General features: G+C 48.4%; 2 protein-coding genes and 1 pseudogene across 2 annotated transcripts in view; 1 reads left to right on the plus strand and 2 right to left on the minus strand.

Moving 5' to 3' along the window:
• Nucleotides 1–23,401, minus strand: part of LOC149366670 (flap endonuclease GEN homolog 1-like) — a 517,650-nt gene that overhangs the window by 111,922 nt on the left and 382,327 nt on the right. The gene's annotated exons all lie outside the window — the stretch shown is intronic.
• LOC149366671 (flap endonuclease GEN homolog 1-like) overlaps nt 1–23,401 on the minus strand; it is a 170,030-nt gene that overhangs the window by 93,503 nt on the left and 53,126 nt on the right. The window lies entirely within an intron of this gene.
• LOC149366676 (uncharacterized) lies at nt 13,979–21,781 on the plus strand (annotated as a pseudogene).

Raw genomic sequence — 23,401 nt, forward strand, 5'->3', positions numbered from 1 at the left:
TATGCGCGCGCAGGGTGTCATGACATTCGAAACACCTGTAGACTGCGACCGTGCGGCACCTGAGCTGGGACAGCGGAAATCAAAGGATACCAGGCGGGCTGTAGTAATGAAATGAAAGAAGTGAAGGGACAGTTAGAAAGAATGGGGAGAGATAAACTACAAAGAGATTTTGTTACATATTCGCATATTAAAGCGCTAACCGCATGAGGCGATAATTCGCGGAGACACGCCGCGCTATGAAATGAGGGCCGCCGAACCACTGTCGCTCACTTTCGCTCATTGCGTCGCCCGGTTTCTGGGTTTGCAGAAAATATCGCCCATCGCCCGGAAGTGCCGCGCGAGACTAGCCGATGACGGTAGGTCTTGCGGGTGCGCAACTTCCGAGCCGTTTTGCGCGCGAAAGTCGTTTTTTTTTTTTTTTTTTCACCGGAGACGCAGCCGACGTAGCCCTCACCACGGCCGGTGCTCCTCCCGTGACGTCACGAAAAGAGGCCCACAGTCGCCGCCGCTTACGGCGGAGCTTAAGGAATCGCGACCGGAATCAACTAGCAGCAATAAGCTTACATTTATCAGTCCACATTTTTTTCTTTAGTTAAAATACTGGAATGAATAGCAGACAATTTACGCGGAATTTATTTTGAGGCACTAGCCGCAAACCATCTGTGCAAAGATTGTTTAAGCACTGATGTCAGCACCTCTATCGCATTGCGCCTTCTCGACTTTCTCAGTAGATGTTTTTCTTCATGCATTACTTGAAATAAATTTGCCAATATTTTAAAACTTTTCCTTTTTTTCACCTGGTTTTATGAAGCATAGCGATAATGAAGAATCAAAAACTCTCGAATAGCTTTCACAACTGCGTATGTGTATTTTTATTGGAGATACATGTATTTGTTCTAGGGTCATATTTTACATGAATACGATCGCTTTCGATACAGGTACATACAATGCCACAGTTTAAGTATTTACAACATAACAAGTGGGTTTAGAAGTTGACATATAAAACACTCATGTTGCTATTTACAACGGAACCGCTGCCTTATTCCGCAGAGTCTCAGCTTTTCTCTTTTTCGCCTTGGCGTTGGCAACCAATATTTTGTCGTTCATCTTGCAGCAGTAGTTCTTGAGGAAAATGTTCGTGCTACACCACAAGAGGTGTTTTAGAACAACTTCGCACTTGTGGCCATCCTCGCAGGTGTCAAACTCTGAGGAACCGTCACCGGCGAGCAGTTCAAGCGTGAGGTCCGTGGCTAAATGAAAAAGTCCTTGTTTGTTGATAGTTGCTTAACAACTACGTAGTTGTGCGACAGCGTTGACGGCAAATGTTGCTGGGTAAACAAGCCCGCCCCTGTCAAGTTGCTTCACAAGCTCGTATCGTCCATCCGTGTCGGATATTGATGTCGTCCTTTTTTCCGTGAGCGCATCCCTGCATTTTGTACACTTGAGCTTTTTAAGTGTTGCATACACTGCATAGCCTGCCACATAGACCAGCACTGGGACGATGTCTTTTAGTTCCGACAGTGCATCTTCGGTCACCACTACATTTAGGCTAGGTCGTGGATAGTCTGGTCGCAAGTGAAGCTCATCCCATCGCTCCTCCTTACTGATGGCTGGCAAAGTGCTTTGTAGCCGTAGCTTCTTTTCACATTCATACACTTGCCTCATCGACACATGATACTGGGATCCAGCTAGCATCCTGTACTTTCCGAAGCGCTCCTCCAGACTGTCGGTTTGGATCTTTCCTAGAAGGACATATGATAGCTTGAGCTCTTCGAAGCAGTACTTCGTAAACTCCACAAAAGCATATGTTGTGTGGTCGATAGTGGCATGGGTCTCTCTTGTTAGCGTACCGCTGTCCAAACTTTTGCCTTTCCACTCCTCCAACCAGGCCACGAGATTGTGAAGGAAATTAATCTTGATGTCATTTTACGAATAATCACCGGTTCTTGCAACTTGTCTCTAAGCCTTTTTCCCTTCCAAGGCGTCCTCACGTTCACAATCTTCCACCATTTCACCACCAACTCAATGAAAGTGGCAGTCCCTTCGAAAAATAAGAGGTTGAACTTCATGCCAAGAGCTCGCAGGGCCTGAGGAAGGTATTCATTGAAAATTTGCAAAGCCAACTTTACATTTTGTCGTTCGATGTTCGATGGATTGAGAGCTTTTCTTGACAGTCTGTAGCCATAGCTTAACAGCCTCTCGCACTCCAAGTTGTATAGATTCCTGATGGTAGCAAATGACGCAGACAGCATTCGCTGTCCTCCAGTGTGGTCTTTTTCGAACTCGGGAAAGTAGAAACAATGTTGGTCGTTTTTCTGGTTAAGCCAATTATTGCGTATACACTTTAGTATGTGTACCGGGTCTATTACAAAAAAAGAGGCCTTGCAGGGTCCGATGGATGCGAATAAACAATTTGTTTAGAAGGAGGTGACGAGAAGTGAGACATAGCCTTTGTGTTGATGGCATTGTTGTCACTTACAACACACACTACCCTGTAGCCAATTTCTTCCAGGCCACATATTACTTTCCGCAGCAACTGGTGCAGATACTCTGATTCAGCTTTTTGGACAGGGACGATGTGAGCGGCTTCCTTAAATCGGCACAAGAGGCTCCGCACCCGAGCTGTTCAGAGCAGCACCTGTAATATTGCCTCCTTTATAATCGAAATAAGGCTTGGTGTGAATTTCGTCCACCATCAGTGTCACAAAACGTTGGCGAACCTTCAAGTCGGTGATTCTTCCGGCCATGTAGCGGAGGAACGATTCACTCTGATGTTCGACTTGAGGATTCATGCCATACGGTGAGCATATTGATCGAATGGTCACTGGGTGCGGCAGAGTCATGATTCCAGATCCGCGGATATATTGGTATGCGTGAGGCGATACAGTGAAAAGTAGGCAGCAAAATATCATGAAGTCGGCTTAGTAGCGTCTCCGAACTTTTTTCATTGAGAGTAGCTTCAATTGCTCGCTAAGAAATTGTATGATGTTGGTGCTCTCATCTGTGGGCGAAAAAGATAACTTTTCCAGCAGGAGAAGAATCTGCTTGCAGATGTCGTCGTTAGCAGATTCAGGACTTTGACTGAGGTCGCCATTGCTTTTTTCAATGACCTCAAGTAGCTCCACCATTGCTTTCTTGCTGTTTGCTACTGTTGGTATGGAGAAATTGGTGCCTAGTTTTGTTATTGGCATTTTTACGAAGTAAACTGTCACGCTAAGGTCGGCTATTACTGCAACTGAATATTTGATGCATGGAGCTTTGTCTCCAGTGATGTGCACTAAAATATGGCGTTCACTCCCTTCAATAGCATGCCAGAAAGCAGACTTTTTGCTTCCTATATATTCCGTCCAGTCTTTTAGATTTAGAATCCTATCTGCTTCTTGCTCTTCGCAGAACACTTCAGCTGACTCTTCAAGCGATTTCCTCAAAGCAGCAGCCTCAAGACGCATGCGCTTCGAGTCTGGGTCATCCCTTGAGGTGCTTGGCTTAGAAGTGTAAGACGGGCAACCCGGAAACTTTGAAGGGATTGCGCCTGGGCGAAGGCGCAGATGCGAAAGGGGTGAAGTGGTGGTGCGCCCTGTAACCTCGTCAATGTGGGAGGCCTCTCGCACGATGTCAGCCTCAATAAAGTGAAGCTCGCAAACCTATAGAAGGAAGTTAAATTTTTGTTTAAATAGCAGTTGTAGCTTGGAAACAGTTTTCTTGAAAGTCTGCATTCGCTACCCACAGTGCTAACCAGCTGCTAGTTTAAATACACTTTTTTTACTATGCATGAGCATAAGCTTATCGTAGTTTGCAAAAGTAACTATTTTATAAGGAAGTTTCGAATATCTTACCCTGGAGTGCGGTGATGCAACTAAGTTCTCTCGTTGTATTGCCCTAATCCAGGCGTTCTGTTCTTCTTCATGCCGGGGAAAATTGAAAACGTGGTTTTTGGGACCCGATTTATAGTTAGTCCGGCAATTGGGTACGCAGTACTTGTTAGGCATATCCTGGCAGAAGCGTAATCCACATTCCGTAATCCAGCGATGGCACTAGAAGATCGTCTCGGACACAACCGCACGCGCAGCACGAGGTTAGGCACAGTCAACGTCTAGAAAAAAATGTGCGTTCGGAAGCATGTCGCGACATGCCATGACTTTCCCCCAGGCAGTGAAGGAAGTGTCACGTGTTACCAGAACGGATCGCATTGTCGTCTCCTTCGTCCCCCACTCTGACTTCTCGGTCCAGGCCTCATTTGTGTACCTTCCAGGCCTCATTTTCAACACGAGTGCGCTGCTCGTAGCTTCGAGACGTGCTGCACGGAACTTCTATGTGGGCCTCTTTCGCGTGACGTAGCTCAGGGGGGGGAGGAAGTAACAGCCCGCAGCCCTTATCTTGAGACCGGCCATGCCCTCACCATGGCAGGTTGTTGCGTAGTGGTTTTTTTTATTTTGCACTGAATATGGAAGGTAAAAGAATTTTTCTACCCCGGCATCTGCTATCGCCGCTGGAAGCACCTGAGCTGGGGCAGCGGAAATAAAGGATAGCAGGCAGTGTGTAGAAGTGAGCGGAAAGGGGTGAGGGGATAGTAGAAAAACAGGCATTGCGAGTTTCCGTCCGCGTACCATGGCGGACAAAGACGTTGGGGAGGCCGGCAGCAGACTGAAAGAGCGCGCGCTCATGGAGGAAGGAAAAAATGCGTGCGCCTTTCTGTCACGTGACTTTGCGTACTGGACAAAAATAAAATAATTGCCCACATATATTTTTGTCAATGTTTTTATTGTGTTTCATCTTGTGTGGAGCCTTAGGAACGTTGTTCTACGCGTTAATTAACGCAAAATGACTGAACGCTGAAGTGGCAGCAGTCGAGCAACAGTGAAAACGCGCCGCTCCGACGCCGAGTCGCTTCGTGCGGTTTGCGACAGCGGTGGGCGACGGCGTCGTCATCGCGCGACGCATCGCGAAGGAATATCGCCTCATGCGGTTACCGCTTAACACATGTACTAAGCTGAACACGCCCCGCCGCCCTCCGCCGACGGATCGAGCTGGGGGCCCTTTTTTATGCAGCTGGTATGACGTCACCTCGACTGTAGCGCCACTGGGAAGAGGAGCGCGAGGCTTACCGCCGTGACTACCGCCGCCCTCCACCGATGGATCGAGCTGGGGGCCTTTTTTTTCGCGGGTGGTATGACGTCACTCCACGAAAGGTCAACCGTAACTACTGCCGCGCCACGCTGAAGGCTCAAAACCTAGCGTAGTATTGCTTTCGCAATAAAATAACGCCACGGGTGAGCGTGCTCTGAAGACGACAAAGGGAGCGCGAGGCGGGCGCACGGGATGATCACGTGATCGGCCCCTCGGCAGCCTCACGAGTGCTCCTGACTCTCCAATGGCTGCAGCGTCATCATTGCGGCTCAGAGCGGATTTCGCGCGGGGCGTAAAACTGCTACACGTTACGTTGGCCATGGCAGACATAGTACCGTCGAATCAGCTGCATTCAGCATCAGAGATTAGGCGCGCGCGCCAGCGTGAGAAAACTGGTGAGCAATGGCAAACTCCAGCCATGTGTGAGGCAGAACTTGTCAGCAAACAAGGAAACAGTGAGTGAATGGGAATGTGAGTGAGTGGACATGAGCATGAGTGAATGGTTGTGAGTGCGATTGAGTAGTTGTGAGTGTGAGTGAGTGGTTGTGAAAATGCCAGTGGTCATGAGTGCCAGTGGATGGTTGTGAGTGCGAGTGGACAAGATGTGAATGTGAGTGAGTGAATGTACGTGTGAGTGCCATGAGTATGAGTGTGATTGAGCTACGTACCTCTCATAGTGCCGAGGTATGGTCAGAACGCGTAAGCCTGGCGGCTTCACGGTCAAACTGAACTTGGGAACGTGGCATATGTTCGGGAGAGCAAAGCGTCCGGACTAGCTTTCTCCTATTCAAGCAGCCGCCGCTGGCTAACTGTCTGCTAAAGAATGTACAGCGCATTCGCAAAGCCGAAGTGCGGCGAGAATACCGCCGTGGGGGCATCTTTTTGCTGAGTTGTTCAGGTTAAGCACTAGCTTAGCCGTTGCGTTTTCTTTTTTTAAGTTCAGCTGGGATATCGTTAACTCGCGTTTGTTCCCGATCCACTCTGCTCTCTTCCTGGATCCTAACTTCACACCTGCCATTTCCCTCTCCGTACACTGTAAACAAAAATATACCCAAAAGGGAGTAAGAATGGTGGCGGCCACCCTTTTTGCTCCATTTGTGAAAACATTTACTCCATGAGTGGGTAGTAGAAAGGTGGACTGTTCTCCATTTTACTCCCATGAGGGAATAATGGAGTAAAAATGAGGATTTACCAGCATTTACTCCACACTGTGAGCAAAAAACACCCAGAAGGGAGTAAATGGCTTGTCCTCTAACGCACACCCAAAAGGAGTTTTTTTACTCCATATGTATGGTGTTTTTTATTTACTCCCTTATATAAGGGAGTTATTTTGGAGTGAAAAGGGAGTAAATTTTTTACTACCCACAGAGATGGAGCCCTAAAATGGCGTCATGTTTATTTATCCTCATTCAGGCTCATTCCTACAGCAGTGAAAGCGGCGGAAACGGGCAGTAGCTCTGCGGGCCGCCGGCAACCCAACTTGGGAAACTGAACTGCCCTAAAGTGACCCCGCCTCACGCATTCTTTCCGCCGTCTGCTAGCCCAGCGGCGGAGTACGCGGCAGGAGTCGTCTGCTTGTCCAGCGCTGGATTAAGGGGGGGGGGGGGGGGCTTAGGGGGCTGCAGCCCAGGGCCTCACCTCCGACAACAGGAGAAGGGGGCCCATTTATTCTAACCTGCTTATTATATGGAAATGGGAACCACAGTCAATGGAACTTCGAGTGAAACGTATGAAGCGAGAAAACCGAAACGAGGAGACGGGCCCCGAGCTAATGTAACTTCGTTTAGCCGAATCGGTTGGTAGGAAAGCTTGTCGAGCTGCAAAAACAGGAATCCTCCTCCACCCCGGTGGGGCCCCCTTACGAAGCGATATATGCGTTTGCTTAAGGATTGGGGGAGGGTTTTTGTAGTTTTTTGTCAATCCCCCCATCCAGTGGCGTCTGAAGGTGTAGTGTGTTTGAAAATCCTGGAGTCGTCGCTCCTGCATTACGATTCCGGCAGCGCTGAAATTTTTCTCGCTGCTTGAACTGGTGGCCGGAACGGCTAATTCTTATAATTCTTAGGACGCTTGAATTACGAAGAGGAGTGGCAGGCGTGGTGTCGTAAGGGATGGAGTAAAGGGTGGTTCTTTTCTCTTCTTCTTTGTACGGAGAGGTTGTCCCTCCGTTCTTCTCTCTTCCAACGAAGTACTGAGCCAGTAGGATGAGACTTGCAGGAAAGACAGGGACTCTTGTCGAGCACTGATATAGGTTTTATGTACACAGGCGACTATTTACAAGGAGTATATACATGACAGCATCATGTCCCACCAGCCGCCCCGTGGACCCACTCCACGGCTACTCGAGGGCACGGTCTGCGTGCCTGGCTCCGGTCGAGACCAAAATCTCTGAGTCGCGATGGCGGCAGAGCATCGCGCGCCCCCGCGCTCTCTCCCCACGCGAAAAGAAAAAAAAGCAAAGTGTTGAATTATTCTTAAGCCGCGAGCAGGAGGAGCCTCGTCACTACATATGTTTTCGCTCTCTCCCTAAAAGCCCCGGCCTCGGTGCCATACACAGCTTGGAAACGCGGCGACGAACGCCCTCCCGCAACAGGGACCCCTCGGGGCAGGTAAGATGCCGCTAAACCTTCCCAGATGAGGCTAGCAAATGGGCGCGCAGCCACCGGGCATCGTCCGTACCGCGCCACGCCGTGTGGCACCGGCCCTGTCAGAGAAGGGATGCCTTCGCTAACCCGCGCCCTCCGCGAGCCTAACCCTTTGAAGAAAGCCGCGAGGCGCGAATGCTGCCCCTCCCTCTCCCCACAACAGACCTGTGGGTGATCCGCACTCGGCCACGGAGGATGCTTTCTTCCAACACCCCCTAGACTTTGAAGGCCGTAGTGCTCCCTCCGTGACGTCACGAGGTGGAGGCGGGTGCGCAACGCGTCGCTGGTATGCGAGCGGGAAGGATGACCTGAGCGGGTCTCGTAAGTCCGATTATGTAAGATGTGAAAGCGCACACTAATTTGCACCCATATCTGCGCAAGACATCTGAACACATTATTGCCTTTCGTGATAGCTACTACGATTAACACCGCTACGAGCCAATGACTGCGAAGGCTTTGTTGAGGTCTCTTTGGGCGTTTTAAGGTTGATGTGCCTGATCAGACGCGTTTGTTTTTGGAGTTGGTTTTTGCGGCTGTTTAAGCAGCGATAATTTATAACACAAAACACAGTTTGAGTAATCCAAGTACGAAATTTTATTTCATTATGGGGCCCGCCCACCTACTTGTTACTTAGTGTCTTCAGTTTTCTCTCCTTAGATTTGGTACTGGCATCAGCAATCTTGTCATTTAACCTGCAGCAAAAATTTTTTAGCAGGATATTGGTGCTGCACCATAGCACGTGCTTCAGTACCAGTTCACTAGTGTGTCCGCTGTCACAGGTGTCGAAATCTTGGCTGTCTTCGCTCGTGAGGAGCTCCACCGTCAGGTCTGTGACCACTTTGCGCTGGCATGGCATACTGAGGAAGTCGCTGTTCTTTGACAGCTGCTCAACTACTGCGTAGTTGTGGGCAACAGCATTAACCACAAACATCGCTGGATGTACCAGACCGCCTCGATCCATCTCTCTAATAAGTTGATAGTGCTTTTCCTCCACGCCGACTGTTAATTCCTTGTCCACAGTCAAGGCGGCCCGGCAACTCTCACACTTGAGCTTTTTTAGCGTGGCGTAAACGGCATATCCTGCGACGTACACCAATACTGGAATGAGGTCTTTGATTTTGGTCAGTGTCTGTTCAGAGACTACCACATTGCAGTTAGGCCGCGATCTTTCATTTTCCTTAAGAAGTCCATCCCACTGCTGGTCCTCGTCGGTGCAGTCTCTAGATCTTGTGGCCACCAGAGGCAAAGTGTTCTGAAGGCGGAGCTTGTTTTCGCATTCGTACACTTGCCGAATGGACACATGATATTGAGCGCCTGCAAGCTGCCTGTACTTCCCAAAGCGGTCCTCCAGGCCATCCGTCGTCTGTATTTTCCCGAGCAGTACATAAGAGAGTTTGAGCTCATCAAGGCAGTACCTGGAAAGTTCGATGAGGCCGTAGGTAGTCTGATGAAGGGCTCCGTGAGTTTCTTTGGTAAGCTTACCGGAGTTGTAATGTTCTGTTTTTTCTTTCCATTCGTCCAACCAGTTGAGCAGGTTGGAAAGAAAAACTATCTTTGCATCGTCCATAGAAAACACTGGCCCTTGAAACGGATCCCTTAGTCTAGTGCCTTTGAACGGAGTTTTGACGTTTACAATCTTCCACCACTTCACAATTATTTCTATGAAACTGGCGGTCCCTTCAATGTGGTTCAAAGTATGTTTCTCTGAAATGACTCGGAGGGCCGGGGGCAGGGTGTCATTAAATACTTGCAAAGCAAGCTTCACATTTTGTTTCTCGATATCAGAGGGAAAAAGGCCTTTTCTGGACAGCGTATACGCATGCCTAAGGAGCTGGCCGAGCTCGATGTTGTAGACGTCCCTTAAGGTGTCGAAAGATGCAGAGAGCATGCGCCGTTCTTGCAACATCCCTTCATCGAATTCCGGGAATGAGAAGCAGTGTTGGTCATTGCGTTGCCGAATCCAGTTGTTTCGGATGCATTTTAGCAAGTGCACAGTGTCGATAATGAAGAACAGTGGCCTCTCGGCTGAGCATGGATGCGGGTAAAGAAAAGTCGGGTGATCGCTGCCTAGGCAAGGGGCAGAGTTCCTGAAATTTTCCATTGCCTTCCCGTTAACCTTGTTGTTGTCGGTTACGACACATATTATTTTATAACCGATGTTCTCAAGTCCACATATGATGCGCTTCAGCAATCTATGCAAGAAGTCACCATCGGCGCCACGTACGGGCACTATGTGGGCCACTTCTTTGAATTTGCATGTTAGGCTCTGCACCATAAAAACCAGGCCACTGTTAGCAGCTTCAGCCGAATTGTGGGCGGCGCCAGTTATACCACCACCTTTATAATCAAAGAAAGGTTTAATATGGATTTCATCTACCATCAGGGTGACAGTGCGTTGGTAGTGATCCAAGTCGGAAATCCGTGTGGCCATGTACTTCAGGAACGCAGAATCATCGTGTTCTAGCAGAGGGTTCATACCGTAGGATGAGCATATAGACCTAATTGTCATTGGGTGTGGCAAGATGACGTTCCCGTAGCTGCGCATGTATTTGTAGGCATGGGGCGAAATTGTGAATAAAAGGCAGCAAAACACCATAAATTCAGCTGAATAACGCCTCCGAATCTTGTTCACTAGGAGCAACTTCAACTGCTCGCGAATAAATCGGACGGCACGACCTCTGTCCTCTGTTTCTGTGTCGCAAAGCTTATCGAGCAGGAAAAGGATGGCTGTAAAGGTTTCCTCTTCCGATCTCTCGGAGGCTGAGTCCAGTTTGCTGTCCCATGTTTGGACGCTGTCGAGAAATCCTTCTAGCTCTCTCTTGCTCTTTGCGGTCGCTGGAACGACTAAGCAAGATCCAAGCTTCGTCGTCAAGCACTTCATGAAGTGGAACGTAACGGCCAAGTCCGCTTTGATGGTCACAGAATACTTAATCCATGGGGCCTCATCTTCAACGATGTGGAGGAGAATAATTCGCTCATTGCCCTCAATAGTGTGCCAGAATGAGGAGTTCTTTAGCCGCAAGTGAGCAATTATGTCCTGAATTCGCGAAATTTTGTCTGCGTCTTCCTCTTCACGAAATGTCTCCACAGATTCCGCAAGAGCTTTCTGCATAGCTGAAGCCTCTAAGCGGATCCTCTTGGCCTCTGGGCTCTCCCTTGTTGCATTCTCAGTCGAGAGATACATCGGACAGGCGGGGAATTTGGATGGCACTGCACCTTGACGAAGGCGCGGATATGGCAAAGGAGCCGTGATTGTTCTCCCAGAGGCATCATCGAGGTATGAAGTTTCCTTCAGGATATCCTCTGGGCGGAAATGGGCCTCGCATACCTAAGAAAAATATCACCGGACATGAGTAATTTTTTCCTCTATGCACCGTAAATGCAAATATACCATGCGGAGGTTCTCCCAAAACAGCACATTTCTTAACTATTTCCTTACCGCATGCAAAAGCTTGATTTGGTCGCATAAAAGGGAAATTATAAAGATTAGATTTACATTGTAACGCTTAAGTGAATATCAAATTATTGTTCACTGAAGCATATCAAAATACACACCTTAATAGGTGTACAAGAAAAGGATACGCGGGCGTTACTTAATGAATTTAGTCGTCAGATTTATTACCGTCACTGTTACCACAGAATTTAGTTCTCGAAGAAACAGAATTACAAGTATAACCGCCGTTTTTAAATTAAGCCGGCGCGCAACGGCGACATAGATAAAGATCCCAATGACATTTAAAAAAAATGCCTGCTCCACAGGTCAAGAAATTAGTCTCTTATAATTAGTCAAGAAAAGATGTCCACCACTGCGTCGATTTCACAGAATAAAATATTAGTCAGGAATCTGCAGATTGCTTACCCTGGAGTTCTGCGTACAGACGAAGCCCTGACGCGGTATTGCACGAATCCATTTCTTTCGCAGTTCGTCATCTTGCGGGAACCTGAATACATGGGCTTTGCACTCTGCCGTGTAGTTTCCGCGGCAGCGCGGTACACAACACTTGTTCGGCATAGCGGCGTCACAGTTATTCCATCGCTGCGCCGACAGTAGGCAGTAGGGGCACAAAATCTCGCAAAAGGTGAAGCACAACCACGAGGCAAGTTAGGCCCAGAGCGCTCTGCTTGCTACTTTGCTACGAAAAAAAAAACCGAAATACCAGCAAAAAGAAGTGCGGCAGACGCTGCCGCAGAACTCTCATCCGCGTGACGAAATGGTGCTAAGAAGGCGTAGAAACAAGAAGTTTTGTGCGTAACAACAAACTTTTATTGTGAAGACATAAGGCGATCTCGGACAATCCTGACATTTAGCAAGCGTTATTTTAGAAATAAGAATGCAGGATTGCCATGTAACTCGGCTGCGGATGAATATCCCGCGAACGCGGCTTTTCGGGTAACCCGTTTCCCTATTCACTTGCCTCCCGTGCACCTGCAAAAGCTGTCAAACATGTCAATGGCAACGACCGGACTCGAGCGGCGGCGGCGGCGGCTCGCGCTTTCTCGGCCCCCCGCAGCCGCCTCCAGATGATGACGCGCATCACGTGATCAGCAGGAGCGCTGCGGCCTGGAAGTCTAGGGGGTGTTGTTTCTTCCCGCAGGCCACGACCGGGCGGAAACGCGACCTTCAACTGATAGGGGAGACCCCTCGTTTACTTTGGTAAAAAAAAAAACACGGAAACGAGCTCTTAGCGAAACAGCGAACGCCGTCGAGGCTAACGACCGCGATGCTGTCGCCGCGCCGCTCGTAGAGCGGCTTTTTCAGTCGTTATTACGGCGCCGGTTAAAATGGAAAGAGGCGATTGAATGGCGCCAACCTTACAGATGGCGTGCTATGACACGCTGTCTTTTTTACATGTCAGAGCCAGAAAATAAGCGACAGCACGGCGCTCTCCTGCGAATGCTGTGTTCACTTCGCTGAAAAGCGATTACGGCGAAACGCAGCAACCAAGGCTGCGCCAGAACAGTACGAGCTGAGCCGTAGTGGAGACACCAGTGGCATTCCTCTAATGCCATTCATGTGGTGGGGGCCCCCCTTCGCTCTTGCCCGCTACTATTGTCCGTCTCCCCTGCCGGAACCGCCGCGAGTAGCTCCTGCCTGGTAGACGGACAAGAGAGAAGGCAGTCAGCTCTGCAGTGCGTTGCGAAGCGTCTTCCCGAGAATGGCACCGCAAAATGTCTCGGCGAGTGGAAGAAGTTAACCCTTTCTCGAGGCGCTGCTGGAAGAAAACATTGACGTTTCGTACTGGCAGTGACATGTTCCTCTTGTCCACCTTGGTCAACACATAGGAGGTGTTGCCTCGGTCAACGACCAGTCTTTCGGCAATACCGCAGTTCATTAGAAAAGCTTCCCTGGGCGGCGCGACCCCGCGTGCGCTGTATGCAGCCTTACCTCCGCTTCTCGAAAGCTTCCATTCTTCTTACCCTTCCTACTGCAAGACGCCCACAGCTGGTGGCTTTTCCCCAACGTTGGTACTTGCTAGAACCGAAAATGGGTTTTGAGCCCCAACTAGCTTTTGTTTGCGTTTTGTTAGCGTTTGTGCTATCCTACCATCCTTGTGCATTCCCTCCTCGATGGTCTACACACAAATCACTTCCTGCTGTGCATGCAAGAGCACCATGGCCATTTTCGCACTTCCGCATAAGATTTTAGCTAGGCTGGCAGCGTTGTGGTCGCCAAAGCTGAACGTGCATGTTCTCACTAACGGCGAAAGCCACAAGCCGGAAATGCAGAGGTTCGTGAACCTCGGTTCTCGTACCGAATGGTGGTGACCGGTGGTTGGTACTAGGAATTATTCTGGGGAGGGGATACTGTTCCAGGCGTATGCTGGTGATGTCGGCCATTTAGTGGCATCACTGTTGGGGACCAGGGGAGGGGGGTGAATACCCGCGTGCCACGCACCTGCGGCACGGCGAGCGCACCTAGCGATTCCCTAGGTTCTCCAGAGACAGGCCGAGGGAGGCGCGGTGACGCCACGTCTGGCAGAGAACAAGGGCAACACCAAAAAACGTCACGGAGAAGCGCATTCCATCGACCAATCAGCGTCTCCGGCCTACCTACCCCCAAACGCTTCTGAATTGATATCAGGAGGTCGCGTTCGTCTTGCCACTCCAAGTCCGGAGGAACAGCGTTCGTCGTTCGTGCTTTGCACACCTGTCAAATTCCATTTTATCTCAACTTTTTGTCAGCTGTGACGCCGTCCGTTCATGTGAAAATGCCCCGTCGGAAGCATCAAAATGGTGCGTCTTAACGAAAGGCGAAGTAAGAAAGAGAAGATCGTGAAAAGAGGCTGCCAAAGATGACAAAGTATCTTCTGAATGCAGCTTCTGCGGAGCATTATGACTGCTCTACCCAGAGTCCGTACCAATACCCCAATAGTATACCGACAGTGCTTCTGTGAAGGACTTGCCAGCTCCATCACTACGGTTTCCTGGCAACAAGCCAGATTTCACTCATCTTGGTGGTCTGGATCCTGGGAAAACGGTGCCAACCTCGTTCGTCCATATATCTGAGCAACCAAGGCTAACCGAGGTCTGTCCTGTTCCTGAGTTAGCAGTGTCGTTGCTACTCGACCCGGCCTCTGCCACGGAACTTCAGGTGTCCTTTCCGCCAGGCCCGATTTCTGCTTCTGCTGATCAACAGGCGCCAAACATCCCCGATGAGCTTCCTTCTACTGACGAACGCCAGCAAACAACACTGCAAGAACCGACTCACTTGTTTCCTACTAGTGCGGCTTCGAGTCATCGTGTTCCCACCCACAAAGTGTGCCTCGAGAGGACTGGTCAGACGGCTTCTCGCTGCGACAACAAAGAAGTACAGACCTCCCCGCAGCAGGAGGTAGGTTGTGAGGTTCTCCAAAGTGACCCTTCCAAGTGGCCGGACGTCATTACTGATAGCTTTCGGAGTGTATACCTTGAGAAAGGACCAGTGTATTTTGAAAATCGCGCAGAAACTTTTCCGTCTTTCGAAAGACAATACACAACTCAGAAGCGTTATATGTCACCTCATCTTTTCGTGCGAAAGGCTATAAATGGGGAAGCGTACTAGCGACACTGGTTGATGTATTCGGAGTCCAAAGGTTCCGTTTACTGCTTCATGTGCAAACTATTTTCAATTCGAAGCAACCAGAGTACTTTCACCACTCATGGCTTTTCTGATTGGAAGAAAAGGTTTGCGCTCATGAAAATAGCGTCGAGCACCGCAACTGTGTGACAGTATGGCTCGCCCGGTTTAACTCGAACAGCACAATTTACAAGGAGCTGGTTAAGCATCTTGTCGCTGAGCGCAGCCTAGCGTTTAGGGGAAGTGATGAAGTTTTTGGTTCACCGAGAAATGGCAATTACATGGGAGTACTTGAAGTCATTGCCAAGTTTGATCCCTTTCTAGAGGAGCACATCAAACGCTATGGGAACAAGGGAAAAGGTCACCCATCGTACCTGTCAAAAACCATTTGTGACGAATTTATCGAGCATATGGCAAAGGCTGTCAAAGATCGTCTCGTTGACGAAGTGAAACGCGCAAAATACTTCTCTTTAATTGTTGATTCCACTCCAGACCTTACACACGTTGATCAACTGTCAGTTGTTTTACGATACTACTTAAATGGGCAAGTGTACGAACGGTTTCTTGGATTTGTTCCAACTGAATCGCATACCGGCTTGCATTTTTTCGACACCGTGATGACCCTCTTGACAGCCAATGGCATCTCAATTGGTGATTGTAGGGGCCAAGCATACGACAACGCGAGTAATATGTCAGGAAAGTACAAAGGACTGCAAGCTCAAATAAAACACCTGAACGAATTGGCAGTCTACGTCCCATGTGCTGGTCATTCACTAAATTTAGTTGGCGCGTGTAGTGTTGACAGTTGCCTTGAGGCTGTCAAATGTTTTGCTCTAACTCAGAGACTGTGTGTGTTCTTTGCTGCCTCACCTAAGTGATGGAAACATCTTTTATGCGAAGCATACTACTTTAGCTACCATTTCAGCCCTTCACCGTGGTTATGCGCCTCCAAATCACGTGATACATGACGTCACACCACGTGACACGATGACGTCACGAACGTATAGAAACGGGGGCCCACCTCGCGCCGTCGCTGTGGTTGTGCGCCTCCAAATCACGTGGTACATGACGTCACACCACGTGACACGATGACGTCACGACAGTGGAGAAACGGGGGCCCACCTCGCGCCATCGCTGGGGTTGTGCACATCCAAATTACGCGACACGATGATTCTTCGCATTCTCCAGGCTTAACCAAGTTAAGCCTCAGCCATTTTTGAACAGCATGGGTGAAAGTGGTGACTGTGAGCAGCTTGTTTTGAAAAGTCTCTATCAGACCAGGTGGGCAAGGCACGCTGAATCATGTAAGGCCATTTTGAAAAATTTCAAAGCAGTCTTGTGCTGCCTTGAAGCGATCTCAAAGAATGAAGAAGAAAACGGTGACACTCGGAACGAAGCGCACTCTCTCTTCAAGAAGATGACAAAACTAGAGACTGCATTCATGGCAATTTTCTGGAGTGAAATCTTGGAGCGCTTTGACAAAACGAGCGTAGCAGTTCAGAAACCAGGATTAGACATTTCTACTGCTGTAGAACTGCGGGGCTCTCTAGAAGGCTTTGTTAATTCGTTGCGACCTCTCTTTGATACCTTCGAGGAGAGAGCACGCACGCTAAGTACAAATAAATGTTATCAGGGTGAGGGCAAACGTATCATTTTGAGTAAGCACCCGGACGGAAAAAGCGACAGTGTTCTACGAGGTAGAGAAAAATTTATCGTGGAGACCTTCAATGTCGTGCTGGATAGCCTAGGCTCTGCTTTGCGCGTGCGAAAGGCTGCCTACGCTGAGCTCTGCGAAAGGTTCGGATTCGTAAAATTGCTGACAGAGGTTGGGAGCGAGGCCTAGCTCTCTGGCACAGCAGGCTGAGAGGTTGGTGAAAACCTACGAAAATGATTTGGAACCAGCATTTCCCGCTGAAATCGTTCAGTTTGCGAACTTTCTGCACAACTCTGTGTGCAAAGACACGAGTTCTCTGGGAATAATGAAGTTGCTGCAAGAAAGAAAGCTTACTGATGTGTTTCCGAACCTTTCCATTGCTTTGAGAATATACTTAAGCATACCTATGACAAACTGTGAGACCGAGAGATCGTTTTCTAAGTTGTCGCTGATAAAAAGTCGCCTTCGTTCGAGCCTCCTTGACAATAAGTTGAACTCGCTTGCTATCATGTCCATTGAAAGTGACCTTCTCCGCGATCTATCTTTCGAACAGACTATATCTTATTTCGCCAAAGCGAAGGCCCGAAAAATGCCATTTTAAAATGAACTGTTTGCGGAGTACATGAAAAGTTCCAACGACTTTGTTGCATGTATCATCTCCCACCCTCCATGTTAACAATGAAACTCTGAGCAGTATAATTCAAAAGATGTAAATCTTCGTTGTCCGTCTCTTGTTTGTTCTTGTGATATTGAGCCTGCTTGTAATGAGCTGTATTTTTGTTGTTTTTGATAGTGCCACATTTATTTGTTGTCATCTTTGCTTGTCTTTCCTTCAACGAAAGTATTTTAAAATATGCTTTGTAATTAGAGTTGGTAATTTTCATATGTATTCTAGTGAACTTTATTGTGTTTGTATTGCCTTAAGTATTGTATATATCTGTTGTATATTTATTGTGTAACGTGTATAACGATTACTGCAGTCTGATACTTGAATTTTAATAAAGAAGGTTTGAGTACAATCAAGCGTCTCCTCACAGGATTAGATTTAGTGATCCAAACAAATCCTAGCTTTTTCAGAAAACAGAATGCAGATTAAGTGAATTCGCTCAGTGAACAGATGTGCTGGTGTTTACAACAGCACGCGTCTCCTAAATTTTGTCGCACTCCTTATAGTAATAACACCGGGATTTTTTCTTTAGCTTTACCAAACTGAAAAACAAATCGGGATGTGCTAGCTTCTTTGAGGTCCCACAGTTTCACTTCGTGCTCCGGCGGCCACTAGGAAAGCGAAACACTCGTTTATGGGTTTATGTTTAGATTTAGATCAACTCCGGCTATACAGGACGCGGATAATTTCGACCACCTCGGGTTCTTTAAAGTGCACTGATGTCGCATATTACACGGGCCTCTAACATTCCGCCTCCAGCGAAATGCGACCGGCGTGGCCGGGACAATTTATTTTGTTCGTTCTTTTTTCTAAGTACTATTGATTTCGTAGAATGAAGGTGTGAATGAAAGAGAGAAATAGGTGCCGTAGTGTAGAGCTCAGAAATAATTTCCACCACCTGGGGATCTTTAACGCGCTCTGACATCGCACAACACACGGGCGCCTTTTTGCATTTTCCCTCCATCAAAACACGGTCGCCGTATGGCTGGGTTTGAATCCGGGTACTCGGCTCAGCAGCCGAGCATCTAACCACTGAGCCGGGACTTTAATTCTCCTTTTCAAATTTTCCCCACGAGGGCAGTAGTAAAAGTTCATCGTGTGATCAAATTAATTTTAATAACTTTTAATATTACCCTCTTGGGCACTAATTAACGAGTGTCTCTATTTCCTAGTCGCTGCCGGAGCACCCATCTCAGCTTTAGGAAGCTAGCTCAGCCTGCTTTTCCTTGATGCGCTAGCATTAAAACAGCGCTGCGAAGGAAAACCCGTCTGTCGGCTTGTGTACGGCGTCACTGAAAGAGGAGAGGAGGCGGCGCGCTGCACTGCAGCCCCGCAAGTTGTCGGTCGGCCCACGTGGCTCTTCCGTGGCCAAGGGCGTCCGCAGAACTTTTTCCAGGGGGGTGCACCCGATGTCTGGGGATGAGGGAGGCGGTAGGTTTGTAGTTGTTTTCTGGTAGGGCATAAATAATATCCGTAATTCGAAGGGGGGGCAACCGCCCCCCCTTGCCCCCCCTTCCGGACGCCCATGTCCGTGGCGTTCGGCGCTCGGCCACATACGCACACGTGTCGGGCGTTCTAAAAGTCGCCTGGTGTTTTTTTTCGCTGTAAACCTAATGCTACTGCGTTACTTCTGCATGAATCCCATTGATCGCCTTCGCTCTTTTTACTTGTTGGAATTAAAATGAAACATGGCATATATTCTAGTCGTGTAGCGGGGAGCAGGAAAGAGGGGGCAAGTAGAGGGAGAGGGGAGCAAGAAAGAGGGGGCAAGTAGAGGGAGGGGGGGCCTACATCCGCATTAGCCCAGGGCCCCCATTTTATGCGAAGCATACTACTTTAGCTACCACTTCAGCCCTTCACCGTGGTTATGCGCCTCCAAATCACGTGATACATGACGTCACACCACGTGACACGATGACGTCACGACAGTGGAGAAACGGGGCCCACCTCGCGCCGTCGCTGTGGTTGTGCGCCTCCAAATCACGTGACACGATCATGCCACACCACGTGACACGATGACGTCACGGCAGTGGAGAAACGGGGGCCCACCTCGCGGCGTTGCTGTGGTTGTGCGCCTTCAAATCACGTGATACGATGATGCTTCGCATTCTCCAGGCTTAACCAAGTCAAGCCTCAGCCATTTTTTTTATAATCCGGCCCTGTGCTTTTCGTCTCCTTTTGCTGTACGAGCTCGTTTTGTTGGCCATGTTCGTAGATAACGGGATGTAACATTATAATCAGTAGTTGAAGGAAAATTCACGTTCACAACAGTTGACATATTAGTCAGCGTTCCTTCCCTGCCAGGCTTGACGAACGTTGGCTTGACTATCTGGTGGATATTTCTGAGAACGGCGAAGTGGTCACCTCTAAGAAGTCTCCTCTACCGAGAACCGGATTCATGCTTTCGCTTTGTGCGATAGATAGGTGCAATACACAGATGTAGAACTAAGGTCCCTAGATCGGTTTTAGTAGATGGGCTGCGGTGTCTTGCACCTGACACTTGGACTTCCTCGTCTCTTGCTGGACTCCAGTGATGACTTGACCCAGTTCGGCGGCGAAGTGCTATTTCCCGGGTGTCCCAGCTAAATGTAAACAACCTTTTAAAAAAGACGAAGTGTCCTAGTCCAGGGAAACCAACTGAAGGTTGTTCAGAGTCGCATGGCCTAGTCTCGAGTAGTTTTTTCATTCATCAAAGTAAATTAGTTAAGCTTAATTAGCTAACTTTTTAATTATAGACTTTAGGAAAAAAGTGTCAATGGAAATGTTTTCGTCTCGAAAAACCGGCAGTAGTGCCGTTTCCATCACGGTACGATTTGCGTAGCTTCATTTATCGGCCTTAAAAGAAAGTTAACACGTGACCAGTTGCTCGCTCGCGTCTCTGCCCCAATGTGCACCCAAAGTCTCATCGAGGTGAGGACTTCAGGAAAACAGAATTTTATTCTCTAAGGTGCATCTTGGGACGTTGAAGTGGCACGGTTGTCATGTGGAAGCTTTTTTTTATTGTCTGAATTACGGTTAACGGCCGGTAAAAAAACTATTTTACGCAAATAGTACGTTGCTGCAAATGTTTCAGTCAGCTGATTTTCAAAACGATCTGCAACTTTTCCATTGACACTTTGTTCATCAAGTCAATAATTAAAGTTAGCTTATTATGATTAACTAATTACTTAACTTTGAAAACGAAAAAAAATGTTCCAGGCTAGGTCACGCGACTCTAAAGAACCCTCAGTTGGTTTCAGACGGCTAGGGCATCCCGTGTTTTTTAAAAGCTTGGCTACATTTAGCTGGAACACCTGGTATATATTCATTTATAACCACCAGGGCTTTACGTGCCGAAAGGTGCGTAGATTTTCAACACACGCATGCCGTTGTTCAAAAACGTGGAAATGAAGCGACCTTCAATATCTCGGTCATGGCGCAGCACCTTCACTTTGTTGTCGCGAAGGAAAACAAGAGCTCCAGTACGATTTCGTACCGAATGACGTGTCGAAGTGCCCCTTCGAATGACGTGTCGACTTCCCCTTGCTTAGCTGCCCTCGTGAGGGCGCGACAGTTCAGCGTGCCTAGTACAAGAAAAAAAGTCGTGGTGGTGGTGGTGGTGGGGGGGGGGGGATCGGGAGGGGGGTCGGTTAGTCAGACTAACCGGAAGGGTTCTCCTCCAAGTCCACCACAGGCGAGGTGAGAGGGTAGTCTGGAGATGAGTCATAACTATTGTCTGAAACAAACTCAGTCACATGCCTTGCCCCCACAGAACTCGCAGAGGGATGGCACGCCTTTCTCCTCGTCGCTGTCAGGCTCGTTTTCGCTGGAACTAGCTAGGCGTGGAGGGCCATTAAGACAGGCGCGCTTTGTTAGGGGCCCTCCTTCTGAAGAACTTGAGCTTGCTTCTGGGAAGTTGTTCTTTGTCTGCTTCTTGGTCTTCTTCCTGGGGCTTCGCTTCCTCTTCGGGTGGGTTCACTTGGCCTATGTTTCTTTGTCCTCGTTGGCCTGGGCCCAGGTGGCCGGAACCACGTCCACTTCCCTCCCGTGAAATCCTGAACACCACGTGAACGGCGACCACGTGAACGGCGCGTGCCGTTCACGTGGTCGCCTTCTCTTTTTGCTCGACACACGCATCAAACTAAAAATGAACCATTTGGTACAAGGAAGTTTAGTAAATTAAATTCCACTTTGTGCAACTAATGTGGTGTTGGTTCTTAAGCATAAATTAAAAATTATACTGTAAATCATGTTGCTAGTGTCTTCACGCAGACTGTGTTTCGCAAAATTCGGTGTTATTTAATCATTTTTGTTTTTGTTCTGTGATGGCCATAATTAAACTTATCATGCATCTCTTTGCGGGCTTGGCGCTTCGTGAGGCCATCGTGCAAGAGCAGGACGAGTAATTTGTTTGAATGCAGCCCGACAGTCCCCTCGCAAGAGGAGTGCAACGATTACTTCAGATATGACTGATCAGTTCACTGGAGGACAGCTCCGTTGAGCACTTTATGGATGCCTCAGCCGTGCCACAGCAGCTTGCCGAGCTGCGTTGTCCAACCTGATTGGCACGCACCAAGCTTGAAAATAAATTATTTTCCCACAGCCTCTTCCACCATGCTCTTGGGCCCCCTTTCTTTACTCCCCAGGGTGGCTAGTGGTAGCGCAAGCCATCCTGTGTGCGCCAGAAGCGTAATTCTTGTAACTCAAAGCAATAATCGGGTCTTTTTTCTGGGAATTCTTTGGCACCCTAATTTATGAATATTTGTTAGGTAGAATGGGTATTATAACTAAAAGGTAGGCAAGGATATACAGCGCATCAGGAGAGGAAACCAACCCGGTAAAAAGTCCAATTCTTTGTAAATGTCCGTTACCTGCAGCAACATTTGGCTAAAATTAATTCAGGGCGAAACGACAGGTTCAACGTTGCGGTCTTGAAGGCGCGTTTCCCAAAGGCTATGAAGCCGATGAATCTCAACCCCTCACCGCTTAGGAACGCCGCAATGCTACCATTCGAAGGCAACGCGCGGAAGAATCGCTAGAAGGACGCGCATACCATTGCTTACGCAATTTACCCGGTTTAACCAGAGCTAAACAATTGGCAATTTTTTTTTGCATTCCTTCCACGAAAACCAGACACTGCGGCCAGGATTCGATCCCACGACCTTGTGATCAGCAGACGAATGCCATAACTACGTAGTCAGCAACCGCGGCTGGTCGGTCAGCTAGAACCACAAGCGGTAGACGGTATAGGATACTAATTTACAGAATGTAAGTGAATGCATTCCGGGGATTAGTGGGGCAGATGGATGGATCACACACACGTGACTGTGGGCAAATTAGAAAGCTGTCACCTCCCCACCAGCCTGTCCTTCATGTCAAAGCTAGGGATAAGCAGAATTCGAAATGTGTACTTGACGCATGAGCCGTAGCCAAGCTCGAAAATGCACAGTATAATCTGCAAATCATTATCTGTATTACTTCGCTGGAATAAAATAGCTCAACGTTCAGTGATTGCTCCCTGAAGATAATCTTGAATCTTTTTAAATAATATTTTCGGAGATAATCTTGCACTCAAGCCGGATAGAAATGTTCTGTCTCTTCGCCAAATGGGAGGCGATGACCAAAGCGGCAAAATAGGGCGACGCGCTCTCCATGCCCAATTTTCATGACACCACGGTTAATCCTAGATTAAGCTGTGGTTAACCTTGGCCCCCCTACCCCGATTTCACACTAGCAGATCCAACGGAATCTGTCTAGGGAGGGAATCGGTACACCCCATAGGCCGGGAGGGGGCCCCTTTGAGGGGCATTTAACGCTTCGTTCTTGAGTGAGACGTCACGTGAAAACTATTTGTGGACTGTGCAAATATTTCTTGTTCAATATCCGCCAATATGGCCTGAAATTCCCAAAATAATTCGATGCACCTGGTGCAGGCGCAATCTGAAAAAAATTCCAAACAAAGTTGCCTCGGTAAACCGGGTGAGGAGTGTATACCGCGAATTGTATTAGTAATATTTTTTTTTTACGCACAACCACGTATTTCTTCGCCTAGCATTTTATAAACAGGGATCCACAACAAAGAGAAGCCGATAAGATGGCACTTTTGTCGACAAAAAATATGTCCGCCAGCCGACGTTTCGACCAGAGGCGCCCTGTCTTCATCCGTTTGCCGAAACGTTGGCTGGAAGGCTAAGCCTACCCCCTTCGACCCTTGTTCGTTTTTCTTTCTATAAATAGAAACAATTACTCCTCTCTGTAGTTACATTTTCGTGCAA

This window comes from Amblyomma mixtum, chromosome 1 (assembly GCF_055824585.1).
Source record: "Amblyomma mixtum isolate Tamu chromosome 1, ASM5582458v1, whole genome shotgun sequence".
NCBI lineage: Eukaryota > Metazoa > Arthropoda > Arachnida > Ixodida > Ixodidae > Amblyomma > Amblyomma mixtum.